Source organism: Danio rerio, chromosome 13, assembly GCF_052040795.2.
Source record: "Danio rerio strain M-AB ecotype USA chromosome 13, GRCz13ab, whole genome shotgun sequence".
Taxonomy (NCBI): domain Eukaryota; kingdom Metazoa; phylum Chordata; class Actinopteri; order Cypriniformes; family Danionidae; genus Danio; species Danio rerio.
In genome coordinates, this window is record NC_141033.1 from 28,360,653 (window position 1) to 28,383,077 (window position 22,425).

General features: G+C 35.7%; 2 protein-coding genes across 4 annotated transcripts in view; one reads left to right on the top strand and one right to left on the bottom strand.

Moving 5' to 3' along the window:
• The window catches only part of pdlim1 (PDZ and LIM domain 1 (elfin)), a 579,513-nt gene that overhangs the window by 101,884 nt on the left and 455,204 nt on the right, over positions 1-22,425 (bottom strand). The window lies entirely within an intron of this gene.
• bcl11aa (BCL11 transcription factor A a) overlaps positions 1-22,425 on the top strand; it is an 85,817-nt gene that overhangs the window by 19,045 nt on the left and 44,347 nt on the right.

Here is a 22,425-nt window from a genome sequence, read left to right on the forward strand (position 1 = left end):
GGCTCTAATTTTCCAAACCTTTTTATTTCCTTTCACCGGCAGAATTTCTTCATACACAACACAATCCCATCGTCTCTTTTCAGAGAATGCCGCGCTGTTGTATGCCCATGTGTGTTTGCATGTATTCCCTGCATACGTGTAGCATCTCCTGTCTGATCTTGGGAGAAGAAAAATAGCATTACCAAAATGTGTGTGTGAGAGATGTGCAAAGCTTTTCCAGAGGGATGAGGTGTAATAATAGCTCTGAATGATGTTTAATTCTCTCAGAGCTGTTTTGCTGCATGTGGAGATGTGTCTCGCAGCATCCCTTGCAGAAACATTGTGATATTCTGCATCCTCGGGCTTGATTTGCATGATACAGTCAGCTCGGTGCTGTGGGGGTGGACGGCTTCCTTTCATTCGCCATTCTCATCTAATGGGCTACACCACACATTTCTTTTTTGCCGGGATGGGAATTTTTGTGTTGCTTGGGAAAAATGAGATCTATTTTTTTGTCGTTATTTGAGCTATAGCAGTTTTATTTGTATTGAAATTGAGCGATACTCTTTGGAAAACCCTAAAAATTGCATCGTTTTTTTTACCTGCTTTTTTTGCACCAAAGCTGGCGTGCAAGGAAACAAAGGTATTTAGCAGCCAGACGGGCACTGCCTGGCACAGTGCCACCCGCTCCGTCTCAGTTCTCCCACCCCCGCACCCCTTCATACGCTCTTAGCACCCAATGACGCTCTCATCACCCCCCCCCTACTTACACACACCCATTCCTCCCTCCTGCAGACAATGGCATCGCCTCCTCCATCACAAGAGAAGAAATACCCAGCTCTCTCCTTTCTGTCTGTCCTCATCTCCATAATGCCACCTGATCATGGCGTCTTTACAGGACTACCTCCAGCTATCGCTTTGTCTTCCGCCGGATGCTAGATGGAAAATAAAAGTGCCTTGTCTGGTTGATGTAAAATTGCTCATAATCTCTTTTGCGAAAGTCGTTTGCAGGTACGTGAAGGTGTAGAGTTAGATTTTTAGGTTTGTGAGAAGTGGATAGTGTGATTAGGTTTGATGACAGCGAAGAGGAAGTAATTATGAGTGTTTTTCGTAAAGTCTGTTAGTGTTTTAGCCTATTAGTGTTTTAATAATATTTATTTTAGGGCTGGCCTGAAATAAAAATCTTGAATAATTAAACATTGATCAATCCTACTGGTCGATCCTACTTGATCAGAGATCAGATGTGGCCACAGAAGTTGAAATCAGCCACAGCCTTTAACAGAGCGGGGATCACGTGACACGTAGGGAAAGTAACTGAAAACAATTGACAAATGTACTTTTCAATGAATCGCCCAGGCCTGATTCATTTATTTTCATCTTAATTGTCTAAAAATTTTGCAAAATACCTGAAAAAGTGTTTAATATTTCTCATACAATTCTTACTTGAGAGTTAAACGCCCACATGAGCAATAAAAGGCATGATTTTACTGAAATTCTGTGATTGCTGATTTTTTTCCCCCCAGAAGAAAAGTCCTCATCAATGTCACCGAAATGTTTTAGAAGTTATCTCAGTGAAGTCTCAAACTCAAATTTGCTCAAGATATCAAAGTTTGGGATACAATGAGGTCTCAATGTAAACCCAAACATTTATTATTTTATTTTTTGGGAACAACATTATCTGAGTGATATCCACTTTATTTTCATGTTTATATGTAAGCAATTACGTCATCTGTGTGTATTTTACATATCATAAACAGTTTTAGCAAAACAACTGCACTGTAAAAAAGCTGGGTTACACACAATTCCTTCATGTTGTCCCAACACAAATCGATTAAATATACTTTAATTGTTTTTTAAAATGTATGTGGCTTGAACATAAAACAATTAAGTTGTCCACCAAAAAATGAACAATTGTGTTGTTTCAACTTGTTTTAAATAAGAAGTTTAAACAAGCAGCAAAAGTATATTTTTTGAGTGTGCGAAAATGTCAACATTGTCTTAAACGTTTCCACTAAAGTTCTTTATTTTTATTGTAAAATTTCAACTTTATTTTTCACAGATTATCTTTTCAGAAACCCTCTGCCAGGAAACTCAATGTCTCAAATCATGTTTAGATGTGCCCTAGACACCAAAGTCTGCAATCAAACAAGATATTTATATGAACTCCAGGTCTAAAAGGTGTAGGGGTTTGATTTTTAGGTCACCGAGAATTTGGATTATGCCTCTGTTAAGAGATTTAGTGATCATTTTACAGATATTCAAGCTCCCCTCTGGTCTGATCTCCTCATTTTATTTGTGCCAACGTGTGTGTGTGTGTGTGTGTATGTTCTGTATGTGGGTGGATGCGCACAGATCCACTGGGTCCTGTCGTATTGCAACTCTCAAATTGTGTCAGATGTTTTAAAGGAATGTGTCCATAAAAATGTTTATGTATTACAAAGCATATTTATAAATCTCAGCGGATTACAGACAGCTTCTATAAACACTGATAGGAATGGTGCAGAATTTCTAGTCTGATGGTGGAAGGCCCGTGCGTTTGTTTGTGGTTTTCGGCAGCCGTTCTTGCGAGGTGTGTGTATGTGTGTAAGTTGGCACTAGTACTGCAGGACATCCCTCAGCGGCCAATGCCAAAGAGAAATTGGCACAGAGCAGGGCTTGAGGCATCGGGTGGGCTTCAGGAGGGGTGTCCTCCACTACTCTGTTTACCTTTTACACACACTGTCAGACACATGCACTGCTCCAGCTAGGCTAGTCCATTTTTTCACTTTGTCTTTTTTCTTTTTTGCTCTCCCTCTTGGTATCGTGGAGCGGACACAACTTCTCTATGAGGTCACCTTGACCAGCTTTGCCCCCGCGCCAGCCGGGTCGCTCAATACGATCAATTCATCTGGGCTCTAATGGTTACAGATGGCAGGACTTGAGTCTCTACAGACACCTTCAGCGATCGCTGTTTTTTCTTCCTTCTCCCTTCCTGTCTGTTTTGTCGCTCCTTCTATCAGTCTAACTCTACTAATGTTTTAAGGGGGTCTGTGGGGAAGGAGAGTCACAAATAAAACTGTGTGAATATTTCCGAAAACAGTGAGAGTTTGGTTGATATTGTTCTCCTCAGGAATCGTAGAGAGGAGATCTTAGTAGAGAGTTTAAATTTGACAATGTTTTTAGGTCTGCAGTCAAATGAGATCTCAGTATAAATCCAAACAAGTATTATGATTTTTTTTGTGAACTGATTTATGAGGTTTAGGTATCCATATTTATATTCTTGTTCATATTTCTATTATCTATATTCATTTTCTTGGTTAAAGAATTTTGACAAGGCATCAGGACAAAGGTGTTTCTGAGGTGTTTTTTCTCTCAAAAGCCCTTTTTCTCCTTTTAAAGTTGTAATTTAAAAGCACAGAATCTTGTACTTCTCACATAGAAATTACACCAAGGTTTAGAGTAATCATGGGACGATAACCGTTTTCAAGGTATAACGTGGTTTGGGAAAAATCAAGGTTTTAAAACCACCAAAATGTTCAGCTATATCGTTCCTACAGTAAGATTTTTTTCTTATTTACGTTTTTGTTTTGTTTTTTTAGGAAAACTGTATCTACAGCAGAAAATATATACAAAGATGGCGTTTTAAATTGTAAAGAATTTTTTTTCTCAAAATTAAAATAAATTTTGTTCAAAGGGGAAAAAGTTTTTGTTTTTTACCCAGACATTTAAAAATATATATTTTTGAGCAGTAATTACAATACTGTGAAATTGTGATATTTCTAACCAAGGTTATACCGTCACAATCTTATACCGGCCCATGCCTAGTTTGGAGTCAAATACAATCTTAGTATGAACAATCCCTATTGAATATGTTCTAGATATTTTTATATTTATCCATATTACTTTAGTTCTTGAAAAGTAAACTGTCATGCTATCTGTGTATAAATAGAAATTTTTAAGAAACATCTGAAAAACAGGTCAACTTTGTCTCAGATATTTCTGTTTTTTGTAACTTCATCAACTGATAATTAGAAGAACATGATTTTAACTTTGACCTAAAATACATTTGACCTAAAATTTTGGTAGCACTTAACTGTAAGTTTGAATGATCATTAATGTTAGGGCTGGGCGATTTGACCTAAAATCAAAATCTTGATTAATTGAACATTTTAACTTGATCACGATTAATTCATTATTTATTTTTTCCCCTTACAGTTCACTGACAGGGTTTGTACAGTAAATATGCTCGCATATTACGAGTGAGAGATTTTTAAAATGAAGGGTGCATTGCTTGATTTTAAAATAACTGAAGGAAACACTGTCTACTATCTTTGATTATTATTGAGCATCAACATTGAACAACTGAAATTAAAACATACATTGCCTAAAACCAACTGTTTTTCTTAGAAAAAAAGTGAAAACAAATAACTTACACTTTTGGAAACAAACTTAATTATTTCCAACATTTTCAAAAGTAGGATATGAGCAGTATCTCTTTTCAACAAAATAATCTTGGTAAATATTATATTAAAGTGCATATTTTAATGGAAGAAATAATTATATTGTAATGTTAAATATGCCATCTCAAGGCATATCTGGCACAGATTACAATCATTGTCAATATAGTGCAAACATGCAACAATGTAGTTGCATTTTTCAACAGGTACGCATGTATGCGATCGCGCAAAGGCTGTGCCAGACCATGAGCATTCGATACATGAGTATAAATCAGCATTAACAGAGCAGGGTCATGTGACCCCACACATGGTAGGGGAAAGTAATAGAAAAGATTGATCTGGAAAATTTCGAGCGATTATAAGTTCTGAATGCTGATTTTGATTAATTGCCCAGCCCTAATTAATGTATTTATTAACATGAACAAACAACTCATTCATAACTGTATTTATTCCTCTTTGTCAAAGTTAGTTACTGCAAATAAAGTTATTCATTGTTATTTCATTATAATTCACAATGCATTAAATAATGTCAACATGCTCGACATAATCATTGTAAAACTATTACTAAATGCTCTACAAGTATTGTTCATCCTTCAATCATGTTAGCAATTACATTAACTAATGAAACTGTATTGTAAAGTGTGTTTTCACTCTTAAAAAGTTGCTTCAACCTTTAAAGACACTTGAGCCAATTCAATTTTACTCAGACTTAAGATAGGATGTTCAAGACCAGTTTCCCTGCCAAAAAGCCAACAACAACAAAAGCAATACAAAACAGCTGGAAAGGCAGTCTCTTGTAGGCTGGTAGAGCTCTCTTTCTCGCTCATAAAAAAACAAAACAAAACAAAACAAAAAAAAAACCCTCCTTTTACTCAGACTATTCCTGAAGCCACTCCACACCCGTCGCCCATGTGAGGTCCTCGACAGCGTGCGTGCCACGACTGGAGCTGCCGTCCGTATCTCCCTCTCTGTGTTTGTGTGTGATTTGGGTGGTTGCCTGCTCTGCTCATGTTGGTATTGGGTGCCTGCCTAGTTTTAGTGGGTTGTAGTGTTTGCGTAAGCGTGTGCCTGTGTATGTGCCTGTGTGTGTGTGTATGTGGGTTTATACTAAGCAGCGGTGACGATATGCAGACGTGTTGTGTGACGAGGGCTCAGATCTTTCACTGAGCAATAATGATGGGAATATTCATTGGAGAATAGACTACATTAGGCATGTGCATTTGGTTTGTTTTGTTTATATGATTCTATATTGGGTATCGGACTGCTGGATTCACACATTGTATGATAGCTCACTGTAGATTTATGTGTGTGTGTACATATATGCGTGTATACTGTATATAGATCGGCGTGAATGCTCAGAAATGTCCTGTTCTGTCAGTTGCAGTGGTGATTGGGCTCTGAATCTTTTTTTTTCCCCACTGTTGGAGACCTGTATGGGTCACAACCCTTCACCCGAAGCAGGACGGCCTGTCATACTCTTTCCCCTCCTGCCTGCCAATAAGTTAATTGCTTTATTTTTAGATTTGAGTGGGATGAAGTCGCCCAAAGCCCAGCTGTAGCCCACAAAGACTCAAACTACCTGTGACCGCAGATGCTCTCATATAGTTAGAAACCTTTCATTTCATTGATAAAGACTCCAAATTGTGCCTTTCGCAAGGATTTACAGCTGAAAACCTCTTTCTGTTTGTAGAAATGAAGATAACTGAGATTATTTGAGGAATTTTGTTTTCTGTGTGGCTTTTATAGTGCACAATTTGATCTTTTTAGTGTCAAGTTGTCTTTTTGGTAAATACAGTGCACTCAATTTTTTTTTTTAGATAAAAACTTATTTTAAATGATCTCAAAAAACACTATTCTTTAGTTTTTTTGAGGACAACTTATCTGTTTTATGTTCAATTCACCTAAATTTGTAAAAACGAATAAGGTAACTTAATTCCTTCATGTTGTCCCAACACAAATCGATTGTGTGGAACTCAGCATTTTTATTCACAATGTGTATTTGGGTTGAAACTGAAAAATAAAAGGAAGAAAAGCTTTACATTTTGTTTATCTTCTTCACACATTAGAATGTCGTATTTATTTTTTGTATATTTAAAAAAAAATACAGAAATACAGAAAAAAATACAGATTATATTTTGTTTCAGGATTTACATTAGACACACTAAAATATCATTCCAGTCAAGAATATTTAAAATAAGAATAATTTGAAGATATAATGAAAGCCACATGGCAACTTCAAACAATTTATTAATTATCATTTTGAATATTTTTATATTCATTTTAAATATTTGCCACAATCTTGAAGGTTTCACCCATTTGTCATCAAGGCCTTTTTTTCTGTATACAAATAAGTATATAGAAATTAGGGCTGCTCCCCATGATCGCGTGGGTTTCCTCCGGGTGCTTCGGTTTCCCCCACTGTCCAAAGACATGTGGTATAGGTGAAGCTAAATTGTCCATGGTGTATGTGTGGGTGTGGATGTTTCCCAGTGATGGGTTGCAGCTGGAAGGGCATCCGCTGCATAAAACATATGCTAGATAAGTTGGCCGTTCATTCCAGAACATAAGAAATATTATATAACTTATTATGTAAGTTTATAATGTAGCTTTTTTTAACGGAAAAACTTAATTTTGCCTCATTTCATCTGAATTTTATAAAAAAACAATATTTTTTCTTGATCTAAGAACTTTTGCATTGCAATCATTCAATTTCTGTAACTGAATACTGTTAAAGTCTCCAGAAAACCATCAAATAGAGCTATTCAACTATCTGGTGAAACAATTTTTATCACAATATTTATCACAAAAAAATGAAATATCGCAATATCAGATTTTTTCAATATCGTGCAGCCCATATTTAAATCCTAAACGTTTGTAAATTTGATTTGAAACTGACACCACGAACAAGTGTCTCATCTTGACCCAGTTGTATTAATTTAGCTGCTGCTTTTGTTGTTATTGATTCGAATTGCTTTTAATGTAAATAGATGCGCTGAAAAATAGGGAAGCTATTATAAATGAAATCATATGCCTCTATCTTTAACAAACTATTATATCCACACTAAAACTAGTTCTATTATTACCTCTATTACCGCTCTACCTGCACAATATATCATTTTAGCGGTGAATTGGCAATGTGCGTGTCCACAGTAGTCACGTCACAACGATATACAATGTTAAGTCTGGATTATAGTTGAACAGAAGTTATGCAACAATTTTTTTTATAACTTAGAATTTTTGTCTTTGTTTCTAGTCCAAATATATAAATTCAAAGCAAAAGGAATATTATTTAACTTACCCCACTGGCAGATAAATTTGCTTTTTTTAAAAAGAAAAACTTACAGTTTTGCCATATTTCATCTGAATTTTAAAACAAAGCAATAGATTTTTTTTTAATCTAAAAGTTTTTGCATCGTGATCATTCATTTTCTGTACTTCAATACTGTTAGACTCTCCAGAAAACCATCAAATAGACCATTCAACTATCTGGGAAAAGTGTATTTTTATTGCAAAATTTAGCGCAATTTATTATTTTAGCATCGATTTCACAATGTGCGTATCTGCAATAGTCAGATTGCAGAGTTATGCAATGTAAATCTGGATTATAGTTGACTAGGAGCTACAGAATTGTTTTTAATCACTGTATTTATATGGAATTTATACATTTTTTTCAACTATCTGGCGAAACTGTATTTTATCTCAATATTTATCAAAGAAAAGTAAAATATTGCAAATATCAGATTTTTCCAATATCGTGCAGCCCATATTGAAATCATAAACGTTTGTGATTTTAATTTAAAACAGACACCACAATGAAGCGTCTCATCTTAACCCACTTGTATTTATTTAGCTGCTGCTTTTGCTGTAATTAAATCGAATTGCTTTTAATGTAAATATAATAGCCTCCCTACATTTTGCCGTATCTAATTGAAATCATATGCCTCTTTCTTTAACAAACTATTACATCCACACTAAAGCTAGTTCTTTTATTACCTCTATTACCGCTCTACCTCCTCAGTCGGCTGCTACCACAAATATTGAGCTGCTTTTCAAATGATCGTTTACTCAATAAACCGGCAATTGCCAACCCCTTTCTTCCCCTCTTTATGAATTAACCGATCTGAACGAGAGACAAATAAAGATTTGGAAGAGTCGAGTAAAGCTGAGAGGCAGCTTTGTTAAGCAGCCATTATTGTGTTGATTGGTCTCTAAGCTCACACCTAGACCCTCACTAGCCTGCGTCAGGCCCATGGGGCTCAAACACACACACATACACTCACACACACACAAACGCACCGGGCAGCCTTTCCTGTTAACAAACCTGAGGAAAATGGTGCAACATTTACTCGTAAAAACATGTGCAGGCGACACACACACACACAGAAACACACACACACGTGCACGCTGCTACTTCCTGACTGAATCTTACTGATAATTTGCTCAGGCTCATTTGAATTTTAAGCACTTCTTTAATCTTCAAAGCCTAAATTGCTTTATGAATATGCATGGTGTGGGCAGACTTTAGTTCATTACCTAGTTGTAAATTCTAATGACCATTAGGTCTTCTCCGTAATTGCCAATTGTTTTGCATTTTTGATTGGCCTATTACCATACGCATTCTGAACACATCAGCACGGCCTGTCAGACCTTCTGCAGGGAAAGCACGTGTGTGTTTGTATGTGTGTGTGTGTGTGTCTGCATGCTTGCACAAGGGAGGGGGAATAAAGAAAAAAAAAAGAAAAGAAGCAAAGGTATAAATTGCTTCAGCGCTTTGCTTTTTTTTTCCCTTTCCACCCTGGATTTTAAGCGAGAAATGGAGGATGTAAATGAAAGCAGCGTTTTTGTATGTGAAGATTGAAAGTTCACCGGGAGATTTGACATATTTAATTTACTTGATGACTCCGCACACCCTCATTAATGCACTTTGCATACAGCGGCGCACTTAATCACTGCTGATCAGACCCGGCTCAGCTGTAACACATTGCAGAGATAGTGGAGAAAGCCTCGGATAACCACTCAAATTACGCTCCATTCTACCTTATGCATATCACCACATCCATGTTATTTTTTCTTTCTTTTTTTTTTAAATTCCTGCTTCAAACCCACCATAAACCCCCTTCCCTGTGAGGAAGCAGATGTTGAACCTCCTCCTTCTCCTAAACACAGACACACACACACACACACACACTTGCTGGGATTCGAATGCTAGTGCCATTTTCTGAGAGTGATTTGTCTTACTAAGTGAAGCTCTCTGTTAACATGCTGAGGGAAATTAATTAAATCTTTCAGCGCGTCGCGTGTGTCCCTCTGCATGCGGACATGTGGCTGTAATGGTTCCAGATCTGAAACATGCGTTCCTACGGTTGGAACCCATATGGAAATACACATGTAAGGGACGCACACACACATTTTCTCGTCTTGGTGTCAGTGTATACATTTCCCAAAGAGACTGTCATGTGTAATTGAACCAGAAAGAGGCTTGTGGACAGAAATGTGTCAATCAAATAAATATATGCATATATTAGGATGAGTAAAGAAATGAAACTGAGTGAAATAAAGTAATAATAATAATATGCAATTAGGTGAAGCAGGGATAAAACTATACAATTAAATATAGTGTATATAATGATTAAATATGGGACATTCTAGTAGAGATGCACATGATCTGTCCCTGAAATAAAAACATAAATATGGTGAATAAAAAATTCTCATCCCCAAAATGTCTAAAATGAACTGATGGTTGATTTCTGCGAGTTGTTTTGTATAGGAATATGTCATTCATTTGGTTCTCTGATATTTGTTCTTTATTAAAACACTTTACAAACTCTGTTATTGTTCTTGTTCTCAGCCCAATTAAACCTACAGCTTTAATACTTCTGTTATGGTAAACACTGTTGTTTAGAAAAAAACCTTTAGAAAAAAAAAAAAAATATATATATATATATATATATAATCTCATAATGAACAATTAAACAGAAATATAACAATAATAAAAGCAAAAATAATATTTACTAATGACATTTAGCAGATATTATAATGAATAATTAGATGGATAACCAGGGTTAAAATGCATAAAATAATGATAATTACGAAATAATTAAAAATAAAAATCTATATATAAAGCCAGATTAAATTAAATTGAGCCAAAAAGTATTAAATAAATATAATTAAGCCAGGTCAAGCATATTTAAATTAGGAAATATTTTATTAAGTATTTAGATAAAGCAGAAATAATTTGTACATAAATTAAATAAATTCGATTTATTATTTTTATTATTATTATTATTATTATTATTATTATTATTATTATTATTATTATTATTATTATTATTATTTAGTCATTCATTCATTCATTTTATTTTCAGTTTAGTCCCTTTATTAATCTAGGGTTGCCACAGTGGAATGAACTGCCAACTTATCTAGCATATGTTTTATGCAGTCGATGTCCTTCCACCTGCAACCCATCACTGGGAATAATAATAATAATAATAATAATAATAATAATAATAATAATAATAATAATAATAATAATAATAATAATAAATTGAGTTGGTTTATTATTATTTTTTAATTATTAATAGCAACAACAATAATAATAAAAATACAAACAAACACAAAATCCCCAAAGACCTCCAATGTTTTGCATATTACTTTTTGTTCCCCTTTTCTTTTTCTCCTTGCTGGTTTTCACCAAAAAGTGCTTGAAGGGAATACTGAAACCTACATTGCGATGAAAAGGAATTCTTAATCAGGAGAAAAGTTGCGTACGGCTGCATGGTTTACTCCTCGGATGGACACGCTGTTTTCAGGAGAGGAGGAGGAGGAGGAGGAGGGAGGGGAGGAGGAGGAGGAGGAGAATGGACTCGGGCCGGTGGGACTCGGCAGGCACTGTTTCCTCCGGACTCCTTTAGCCCTACCCTGGCTGTGAGCACGCTTCAAAGTTGTTAATATTCAGCTGGGAAACCGTATCCAGAACACAAATAAATTATTAAGTGCATGAACTTTTTAGGCAGTAAGATGAACTGATGGGGCACATCTGTGAGATCCAGGGTCTTTTTTTATTTGTGTGTGTGCGTAGTGTGGTGTAGTATGGGTTTCTCTGCGTATGTGTGTGTGTGTTTGTGTGCATGTGCGGAGTGGATCTGCCCTTTCCGACTTCCCAGCCTCTGGTCTCCGGCCAAGGGCATGCATAATTGATTCCACACGCGCTATCATTTTCTTGATGTAATTGCCTTAGTAAGATATGATGAAATCTAATGGATAATTTATCGTCTCAAAATGGGCAAAGAAAGAATGAAACGGCCGTGTACGTTTAGGAGAAGAGCGCTGGCTGTCCGTTTGACTCCGTCCTGAGCGGCACGTCTGATCTCAGTAATACGGCTTGATTAGTTCTCTTTTCTCCTTGATTAGCGGACTTAAAAAGCAAATACTTTATCAATCTCTCCATCCCGGGGTCTTCTCTTGGGCCATCTGTGTCTAATTCCTTCTTGAATTCAGCTTTGAGCTCTTTCCCTCCTGGTTGTCGCCGACTCTTTGCACCTGTACAGCAGAGAGAGAGAGAGTGTTGTCATCTTTTAGGAATTATAGGTTTGTTGTTTGATTGAGACGTCTTGCTCTGGACTGCTGCAGTCAGCTTGTGTGATCTGTTGTATGCTGCATGCATTCGCTCGTGTGTGTGTGTGTGTGTGTGTGTGTGTGTGTGTGTAAGTGAGAGATGAGATCCTGGCAGAGGCTCTGGACTGTTTGTTTCACAGTGGGGGTTGTGAACCGTGTCTGTTTGTGCTCTGAACAGGAACCTATCCCTGATGGGTGCTGCTGTCTCTAGTCTGTTGCCTGAGCTCATATAAACACACAAACACACACACACACACACATGCATAAACACGCAGTGGGGCTTACTTGTGTATTGGGGCCATGCGTGATATATAGACGACCTGCTCTTGTTATGTCTGCCTTAATCCTTGTATCGGTTGTCAGCATAAACAAGGAATGATCTATTATGATCTTTATTAGCTTGGCTTATGCATATTAATTAGGTAACATGCATGTGCCATGCTGTAAAAGTAGCAGTAAGATTGTCTGTTGTTGAATGAATGCGGAACTGAGAATTGGTGCTTATTCCTAACTGTTTACTTTTTAAAATTAAACAGTGTCAGATATTTTATTGACAATTGGCTTTGTTAATGGATCCCAGTGCAGCGTGGTGCTAAAACATTTTAAAATATATTAAAATATGTAAATATATGTGAAAACAAAGGTGTCATAGTGGCCCAGTGGGTAGCACAATCACCTCACAGCAAGAAGGTTGCTAGTTCGAGCTTCGGCTGGGTCAGTTGGCATTTCTGTGTGGAGTTTGCATGCTCTCCCTGTGTTCACATTGGTTTCCTCCGAGTGCTCCAGTGTCCCCCACAAGGTCCGAAGACATATAAGTGAGTTGGGTAAGCTAAAATTGTCTGTAGTGTATGTGTGTGAATGAGAGTGTGTATGCATGTTTCCCAGTGATTGTTTGCAGCTGGAAGGGCATCCGCTGCGTAAAGCATATGTTGGATAAGTTGGCGGTTCATTCCTCTGTGGTGACCACAGATTAATAAAGGGACTAAGCCGAAAAGAAAATGAATGAATGAATGTAAAAAGGGCGATGCGGTGACTCAGTGGTTAGCACTGTCACCTCACAGCAAGAAGGTCGCTGGTTCAAGTCCCGGCTGGGTCACTTGGCATGTCTGTGTGGAGTTTGCATGTTCTCCCTATGTTGGTGTGGGTTTCCTCTGGCTGCTCCGGTGTCCCCTACAGTCTAAAGACATGCACTATAGGTGAATTAAAGAAACTAAATTGGCTGTTCTGTATGTGTATGAATGAGTGTGCATGGATGTTTCCCAGTACTGGGTTGCAGCTGGAAGGGCATCCGCTGTGTAAAACATATGCTAAGGGACTAAGGAAAATGGATGAATGAATTTGTGAAAATAGTGTGAAGATTAATGTGATCTTACACTGAAAAAAATGTTTCATTGGATTTGCTTTTTTTTTTTAAGGTAAGTGGTTGGAAACAGTTTAAGTGGGCTGAATTTATACAAGCTATTTGAATTGAGTAAACTTTTTGTCAATTTGTTTTGTTTAAATTCAGCCCATATAAAATGTTTGCAACCACTTACTTCAAAAATAGTTGTCCATCCAATGAATCATTGCTTTCAGTGCACCGTAATCCAATACAATCTCAATTGTACATACTATTTTTACATCCCCGGTGATAGATACGTTTAGGGGGTTGGACATATTTTTGGAAATTTGTTTAAAAAAAAAAAAAACTTCAACAGTCAAAATACTGTGTTTGACAAAACATGCTTCCGGCTTTATGTGTCACTTCTTTTTTAGTCAGTCAAAAACACTTAACTAACAGTGAAATCTGATTCATGCAAGAATGACTCATATGAGTCAGTTCTTTTTTTAGTGAATCACAAATGTTTTGTCTCACACTAGTGTCTAATTTTTAATTTGGCTTTCTTAATGACCTTTTCATTTCACCATGTCCAGCCTTATGATTTTTTTTGTGCTTTAAGTTCATAAGATGATAATGTAAATACATGTGGTGGCACGGTGGCCTAGTGGTTAGCACTCTGGCCTCACAGCAAGAAGGTCGCTTGTTCGAGACCCAGAAATTACATGTTCTCTAATGTTCCTCTGGTTTCCTTTGGGTGCTCCGGGTTTCCCCACAGTCCAAAGATATGCGGTACAGGTGAATTGGGTAACCTTAATTGTCCCTAGTGTTTGAGTGTGTGTGTGGACGAGTGTGTATGGGTGTTTTTTTAATACTGGGAAGGACATTTGCTGCGTCAAACATAAGCTGGAATAGTTGTCGGTTCAGTTTGCTGTGGTGACCTCTGAAATAGAGACTGAAGGTGAAGAAGAATGAATGATTGAATGAGTAATTTCAGCAATCGATAAGAAAAATGTATTTTGTTTTCCTTTAAATTCATCCTGGATGAACTTTCTACACATTTCTAATGGTACGGGTGATATGTCTTACAATACAGCACATTATTTATCAACTGGAATATTTGACAATATGATAAATGTAATACCTGACTGTGGAAAAGTATGAAAGGAATATATAATGCTGTCTTTGATTGCGAGACAAAAACTCTATTAAAATAGCCTTCTGTTTCAAAATCCCCGCAAGCAAGGACTAAAATACTCTTAAGTCTACTTCTTTTCCCCCTTTCTCCTGTGCTTTCTCTCACTCTCCCTCCCTGTTCTTTTAGATTTTTCCCTCTCTTGAGTTTCATTCTCTCCATTGCATGTCATTCCAGGGAAAATCCAGGAGCCGAATGTGTCTCGACACGTCTGAGACTAATGCTAACCATTCTTTTTATCTCTTCTCACCCCTGCTCTTTCTCTCACAAACTCTTATTTTCCTCCTTCGTTTTCATCTAATCTTTCCCTAATAAATGTCACTGTTCAAATCACACACATTCAAAATTTGACTTTGAAATCGAAATTCAACATATGGGTCCTAAATGAAAAGGGGTTCTCAAACATCAAAATAACACTGTAAAGATATTTATCTGCACAAAAAATTATGACTATTATATGCTTTTATCATGAATTATTGAAGACACCCAATACAATGTCATTCAATATAACAATAGCGTATATACCACTTACTCTCATTAGGCATATTTAGAACAAGAATCATTTGATGACATATTAAAAGAGTCTATTTAAGAATCACAGTGCTGTGCTAGAATATGAATTCATCTTAATTTCAATCCTTAGGTGTTAAGTTTTTAATCCTTTAATAAAATTTCCTAAGGGTGCTTTTAATTTTGTATCATTTAATATGAGTTTCATTAAAAACCGAAAATCGGTTACACTGAGTGATATTGGACCTTATTTTAACCATATTTTAACATTTTATTTTCCAAAAAGTTATTTAAAACCTCAAATCAGACATTTGTTAACTTATATTTGCTTTTAATGTACAGTGCTCAGCATAAGTGAGTACACCCCATTTTAAAAATAAATATTTTTATTTCATATTTATTACTTTTTATTTTATTCACCAAACATATTTAGAAATATAAATATAATCTAATTAAATTTAAGCACAATATTGCAAATATCTTTTTGCTTCTCTTGACTTTTCCTGTTTTTTAGTTTTGTATTTAATATTTTTCAGTAACATAAATTTGGGTGTAATAGTTTTTGGATTGTTATCATAAGTTATTTTGTTAGATAAGCTCCAGATTTGGCTTCAGTACTGATTTATCTAATGTATATGCACAAATATAATATAGCTTCCTATTAAAAATATGAATTAAAAAAATAGATTTGTGAGGGGTGGATTTACATATGCCGAGCACTGTACATGATTTTTAAATGAGATTATTAGTTCAACTGAAGCTCAAGATGCTTTTTAGCTAATTTTGAAATAATGCTGGTAAACAATCTAAAACACAGAGAGTTCTTGCAGCTTGTCTCTGAATGTAATAAACTGAAGTTTCATAAAATTTTTAATGGAATTGTTCGCTGATATTGCGTTTTGTAATTTCAAAACTTCAAAGAAGAAGCGCTTTCACCTCTCGTACCCCGCTATATGTAATAAAAGCAAGGGATGGTTGGATCCAGGTCAGAGAGGGCCTGGTCAAGCACATCTGTGCCTGTGAGGGGGCATCGGGACGGGGTTGGCAGAATGGAGTGGGCATCCACACAAAGACAAAATTGTCCAGTGGGTCCATTAGCCTCCTTGGGCTCAGTGTGGTCAAACTGGCTGAGCCAGACAGGATGATAGATTGCTTTGTCAGTGTCCCAGGGTGAGCCCTGAACCTGAAGTACTTTGTTTATCTCCAACAAAAAGCAAAGGCTTCAGAATAATCTACGTCTGTTTCTTTTTTGGAGAAAGCGAGAGAGGGAGAGCGCGAGGGGTTGAGGGAGGTGCTGCTTGAAGGGGGGAGTGCAGGGGCCCTATGGTGGTTGTCCATTAACAGATGAACTTGGCTGAGGTCCAGCTGTTTGATGAGACTGTGTCATAGCCCGCACTCACTCCGGCCTTTACAATTCCTCTCAGGCTTGTCTTGTTTTTTCACCTCTCATTTTCATTCTCCCCTTTGCCTCTCTCTTTCTCTTAAACTCTACCTGCAGCCGATTCCTCAAATGCTTCCAGGTTCATTTTGGCTAAAGGCGAAAACAACGCTACTTTTCACTCCACCAGCTGCACCACTTCCAATGTCAGAACCAGTTTAGACCGGTTTGCTGGCCTTGTAGCCTGGGCTCCGTCATCATCTTCTTTAGCTTGGAGGACTTTCGAGAACAAAAACAAAGAAATTGAAAGCACAATTCTGATAATGCTCATGACCCTTTGGTGATTTAAGAGTTCAAATTAATACGAAAAAGGCGCTTTGAGGAAATCAATGTGTTTGACGAGACCGTTTAGTGCATTAGGCTGAGCGCAAGCTATGGTGGGGCATTAAACGGGACATGAAGGCCCATTGTGTGTGTGTGTATGTGTGTGTTTTGCTGGACGGGGTCACGTATTGAGTGAGCCATAGCAAGGGCATTTCCTCAGTGGAGTCTGTCACTGTCCGCCCAGCTGCTGATCGCCACTTGCTAAGCAGCACGCTGAACCCGGGACCCCTGATGTATGACCCACTTACCCTCGGCCAACAGAGGACACCATCGATTTGTCGCTCTCCTCTGAGGGATGGTCAGTGAACCCTGGGCCGGCACTGACCCAGCCACTGTGAATCATCAGTTGGGCACTGTGCTTCATAATTCAGTTCTGCTGGGATGTGAAGCTTGGACTGGATTGTTTGATTTAGACACAGGTCTCCTGGGCTCTCACAGTCATTAGGAGCTGGATATATCAGGGCATTTTAGGCTTTTCAAAATGATAATTGAAATGAAATTGTATTCTACAGTGAATATAAACTTTTCTAATGATGCACAGCTGCTAAATATTTCACCAGAGAGAAGCTGGTGTCTGTAGTATTTGCAAAATGATTTTAGAGCTATTTTTATCTAGACATGGGATCGTTTTTTACCATGGTTTGGAAAAGTCAAGGTCTTAAAACCACCAAATTGTTCTGCTATAACGTTTCTATGGTATCTGTATGGTAACCGTGATATTTTTATCCAAGGTTATCAAACCATCAAAATATATATATATTTTTTTTGTATACAATAGCTTTTAATAGTTTATGTATACACTTACGTTAAAAAAGCAGTGAAGTACGTTATATTTCAGCCAACGGCCAAAAGATTTGAAATAAATTGGATGGCTAATCAAATCAGAGGAGGCAGAGCTTTAATTTATTAGTTATTAAGTTATACACAACAAACATGGATGCCGCAATTTTTTTTTTTTTATTAAAAAAAAATAATATTTTTTTTTACATTTATTTTTCATTTTTATTTATTTATTTATTTTTAAACCATCAGAATCTTTTACCAGCTCATGCTTATTCATATTTATTAAGTATTGGTGGTAGAAAACATATCGACAATCCTGTGTGCACCACACACTTCTAATACTTTATGCCTGGTTTCGGTTCGTCAGTTTATTGGATTAATTAATAAAAGAAATGATGAACTGTACTCATGACAGCAGTCTTTTTCTTTTGTTTTATTTTGCATTAGTTACTGGGAAATACAAATAAAATTAAAGTAAATAATTATTTAATATGTGAATATCACAATTTCTTAAAGTAAAATGCATTGATGCCATATTGCTGATATTGCTGCCTAATTTTAATCACATTTTTTAAATTTAATATGTAAAGCTTTTTGAGTTACAATTTAGCAAAGAATGGGAGTGTAAATGTTAATGTTGCAAAAGATGTTGTTAAACCTTCTGTTTATAAAATAATTCAGCAAAAGTGCATCATGGTTCACACAAAACATCAAGGACTGCAACTGTTTACAACACCGAAGATAACTAGAACAATTGATGTTGACAAGAATGTCAATATCTGTGCAACGCTTACAATTACGAATGAGAAAAAGTCATACTCCAACATTTCCTGGATATTCTGTTTGCTTCTGTTCCTGTTATTGTCTTTGATTTGCCTAAATTGAACTTTTGTAATATGATACATACAGATGAAAACAAGTCTTCGTTTTTCTCATTAGACCTAAATATCTGGAAATACCCTAGACTTGAATGGTCTTGTGAGGGCAAGGGTAGATTCTGGAGCAATATGTCATAAAAGCATTTCCTCTTATCTGAAGCACAGCCCACTTCACCTAGTGGCGTATCAAAGGTGAGCTTGGACACAAGGAACAGAGGTCAGTCCTGGTCTGCCCTGTAGGTAATCAGCCATGACACACACACACACACACACACACACACACACACACACACACACACACACACACACACACACACACACACACACACACACACACACACACACCTGGCTTAGTCCAGCTGTGACATAACTGGCTTTTTACCTTTTTTGTTTTTAGCGTTTTTCATTACCAGATTATGCATGTTTGTCTTTTATATGGCTTTATGTGTGTGTGTGAGAGTGTGAGGTGATTTATATACATTCTGCTCTACTCCCCTGAGCGTTCAGTTTGTCATCAGATGTTTAAGACATAATCGCTGTAATGTTTTTGCAGTTTTATTAAACTGCACCGGTTTTAGTGGAATGATTTCCTGGTGAGTTTTATTTTTCCTCAAATATGTGTTTGCCGGAGGGCAGTCACATTTATTTGTATCTGAGTGTGTGTGTGTGTGTGTGTGTGTGTGTGTGTGTGGCTGACCTGAATAGTCAGTCTAGAAGTTTTCTCCAAGTACTCTTTAGGGAACTGCTTGTGTATTTCTCCGGTTCTTTCCCTGAATTCACGGGGACACACCAGCAAATGTGAGTCTTCGGTCAAATGTTAGCTGTGTGTATAATATAGTATAAGTGTTTGTGTGTGCGTGTATCATGTGTCTCTTCTTAAATGGATAGTTCTAGGCATGGGCTGGTATAAGATTTTGATGGTATGATAACCTTATATAGAAATACCACGGTTTTACCGTATCATGGTGTTACATAAGTTCTTTTTAAATGTCTGAGCAAAAACAACCCCCCCCCCCTCCCATTGAACGCAATTTATTTTATATTAACAAACATTTAAAATATATTTTGGACCAGTAGCTTTAGATATAGAGGTTCATTTTCTGCTGGAGATACTGTTGCTATAAAAAAAGTAAATAAAATAGTTATAAAAAGCTTGTTAAAAAAACAAAAATATACATATACTTTAGGAATGGTATAACAGAATACTTTGGCAGTTTTAAAACCTTGACTTTTCCAAACCTCAGTAAATCTTGAAACCGGTTATCGTCCTATGTATAGATAGTTCACTTAAAAATGACAATTGTACAATCATTTAATCATTAAAAACTTTCAGACTTTTTTGTAAAATGATAAAATAAAACATTTTGAGACACGTCGGATCTACTTTTTTGTTCATATAATGCAAGTCAGTGGGGTCCAGAATTATTTGAGGTTGTATGAATTGCAATTTCCACTGGACAACCTCTTCATTCAAACTAGCATATGTTTGTAAGTTGATCACTCAGATGAGTGTGCTTATTTTTAATACGCAATACATTTAATAACCAAACACTAAGTTTAGTTGTGAGAACCGCTAAAACAATGTACTCTGAGAAACATTTAACCAATTTCTGCACATTTAATGAACACCAGTGGGGTGCAAAACAGCAGTAGACCGTGAAAAATGATTTGAGGTTGAGGAATGAAATAATTTTTATTTTTGTATGAACATTCTCTTTAAGCAAACATCTGTTCAACTGTTCTTGAAAGTAGGTGGGGTCCAAAATTCACTAGACACCATCCTTCAAAATATATATTTTTTGTGACTAACAAAAGGAGAAGTAATATAGTTTAGATTGATATCAGTGTGTAAATTGCATACTTGTGCTAGTATAGATTATTTTTTATTTTCATGATTTTTATGTTTAGATGAATTTTCAAGTAAATCAGCATATTTGTGTGCAGTGCTCAGCATAATTGAGTAATACCCCATTTTGAAAATGAATATTTTTATCAATTTCTTAGTGAATATAGGCTATGCATTTTGGTGTATTTAAACAAAACAGATTTATTAAATGGATATATTTATTAAAATGATATTTTAGTCACCAAACATATTTAGAAATTGAAAGATAATACAATTAAATTCAAGCCAAATATTGCAAAAAAAAAAAAAAAAAAATGAAATTACAACCCACAATATTTCAACAGAATTTTTTTGCTTCTCTTAACGTTTCCTAATTTTTAAACTTGTATTTCATATTTTTCTATAACATAAATTTGGGTGTACTAGTTTTTGGACCGTTAACGTAAGTGATTTTGTTAGATAAGCTCCAGATTTGGCTTCAGTATATTGACTAAACTAATGTATATGCACATATAATATTGTATAGCTTCCTATTAAAAATGTAAATAAAATAGATAGATTTGTGAGGAGTGTACATACGAATGTACATAACCCAAACAAAACTAAGAATTTATTTAAAATATCTTCTTTTGTGCTCCCCAGAAGAATAAAATCCTCATGGAGTCTCGAATGATATATGAATCTGCAAAGGACAATTCTATTTTCTGCTGAACTGTCTCTTTAAGCAAAGCAGCATATGTAGGCACATGTTCGGCACCCAGAGCGCTGTTTTGATGGCAGATACACAGGTCACGGTGTGTGTGCTACATGAGCCGGCTGGCATTTCAGAGTGTGTTCATGTTGCCGCTCATGTATGTGTGTGTGGAAGAGTTGACTGTGGTACATGTAATCCGATTGGGGCCAAAGATCTGAACCCTAGATGTAACCACAGGCCAGATACGGCTCGGCCTGGGCCAGACTGACAGGCCGGCTGGACCCAGAGAGGCCAAAACCATACGTATAGCAGGACAGGCTCAACATAGACAACATGGAGTTCATTACACCCTGCCCACCATCTTCGCTGGCTTGGATTTCTAAGGATAGATGTGATCTGGCTATGCGTGTATTAAATAGCACAGAGCAAACTTGATACTATTTCTTGCAACTTTGGCTAACAGGCTATTTCTAGACACGCTGCGCATGCAGACACACAATTATGCATCTTATTTTATGTGATATTAGGATCACACACAAACAGGAACGTGTAAAAACGAAGTTCTACGTCAGCAAATGAACAACATAAATTCCTCTGCTTCCTCCTTTTCTCAACTGTCGCCTTTTCCACACGCTTCACTTGCTCTCTTTAAAACGTACCGAGAAGCATTTTAAGCATTCTAAACATGCTCCTTTTTCCTCATTTAGCTTGGTCATATTTTGTGGTAGAATTGTTTACAGTGTGCCATAGTTGCATAATTCTATGGAAAACAAACATACAATAATCGATTTGAATAAATAATTCATTTTATAATTAAATTTAAAATGTATTTATTTAAATTATTATTTATTTATTAAAATTAAAAAGGTAATAATAATAATAGTAATAATAATAATAATAATAAAAATAATAACGCAAGATAAATGAATAAATTTAACATTTTATAAATATCTTTTAAATTGAGTTAAATTTGTAATAATAATAATAATATTAATAATAATAATAATAATAATAATAATAACGCAAGATAAGTGAATAAATATAACATTATTAGGTAAATTTGTAATATATTACTACTACTACTACTACTACTAATAATAATAATAAATATAAAGAAAGATAAGTGAATAAATATTGCATTTTATAATCATGTTTTAAACTTAGTTGAAATTGTAATAATAATAATAATAACTTTATTATTATTATTATTATTATTATTATTATTATTATTATTATTATTATTATTATTGCCATTTTAATCAATTTAAAAATGTAATTCTAAAGTATAAATATTTAATATAAAATAAAAATATAATATTAATTCATTTATTGTGCAATATAATTATTATTATTATTATTATTATTATTATTATTATTATTATTATTATTAAAATAAACATAATTAAAAAT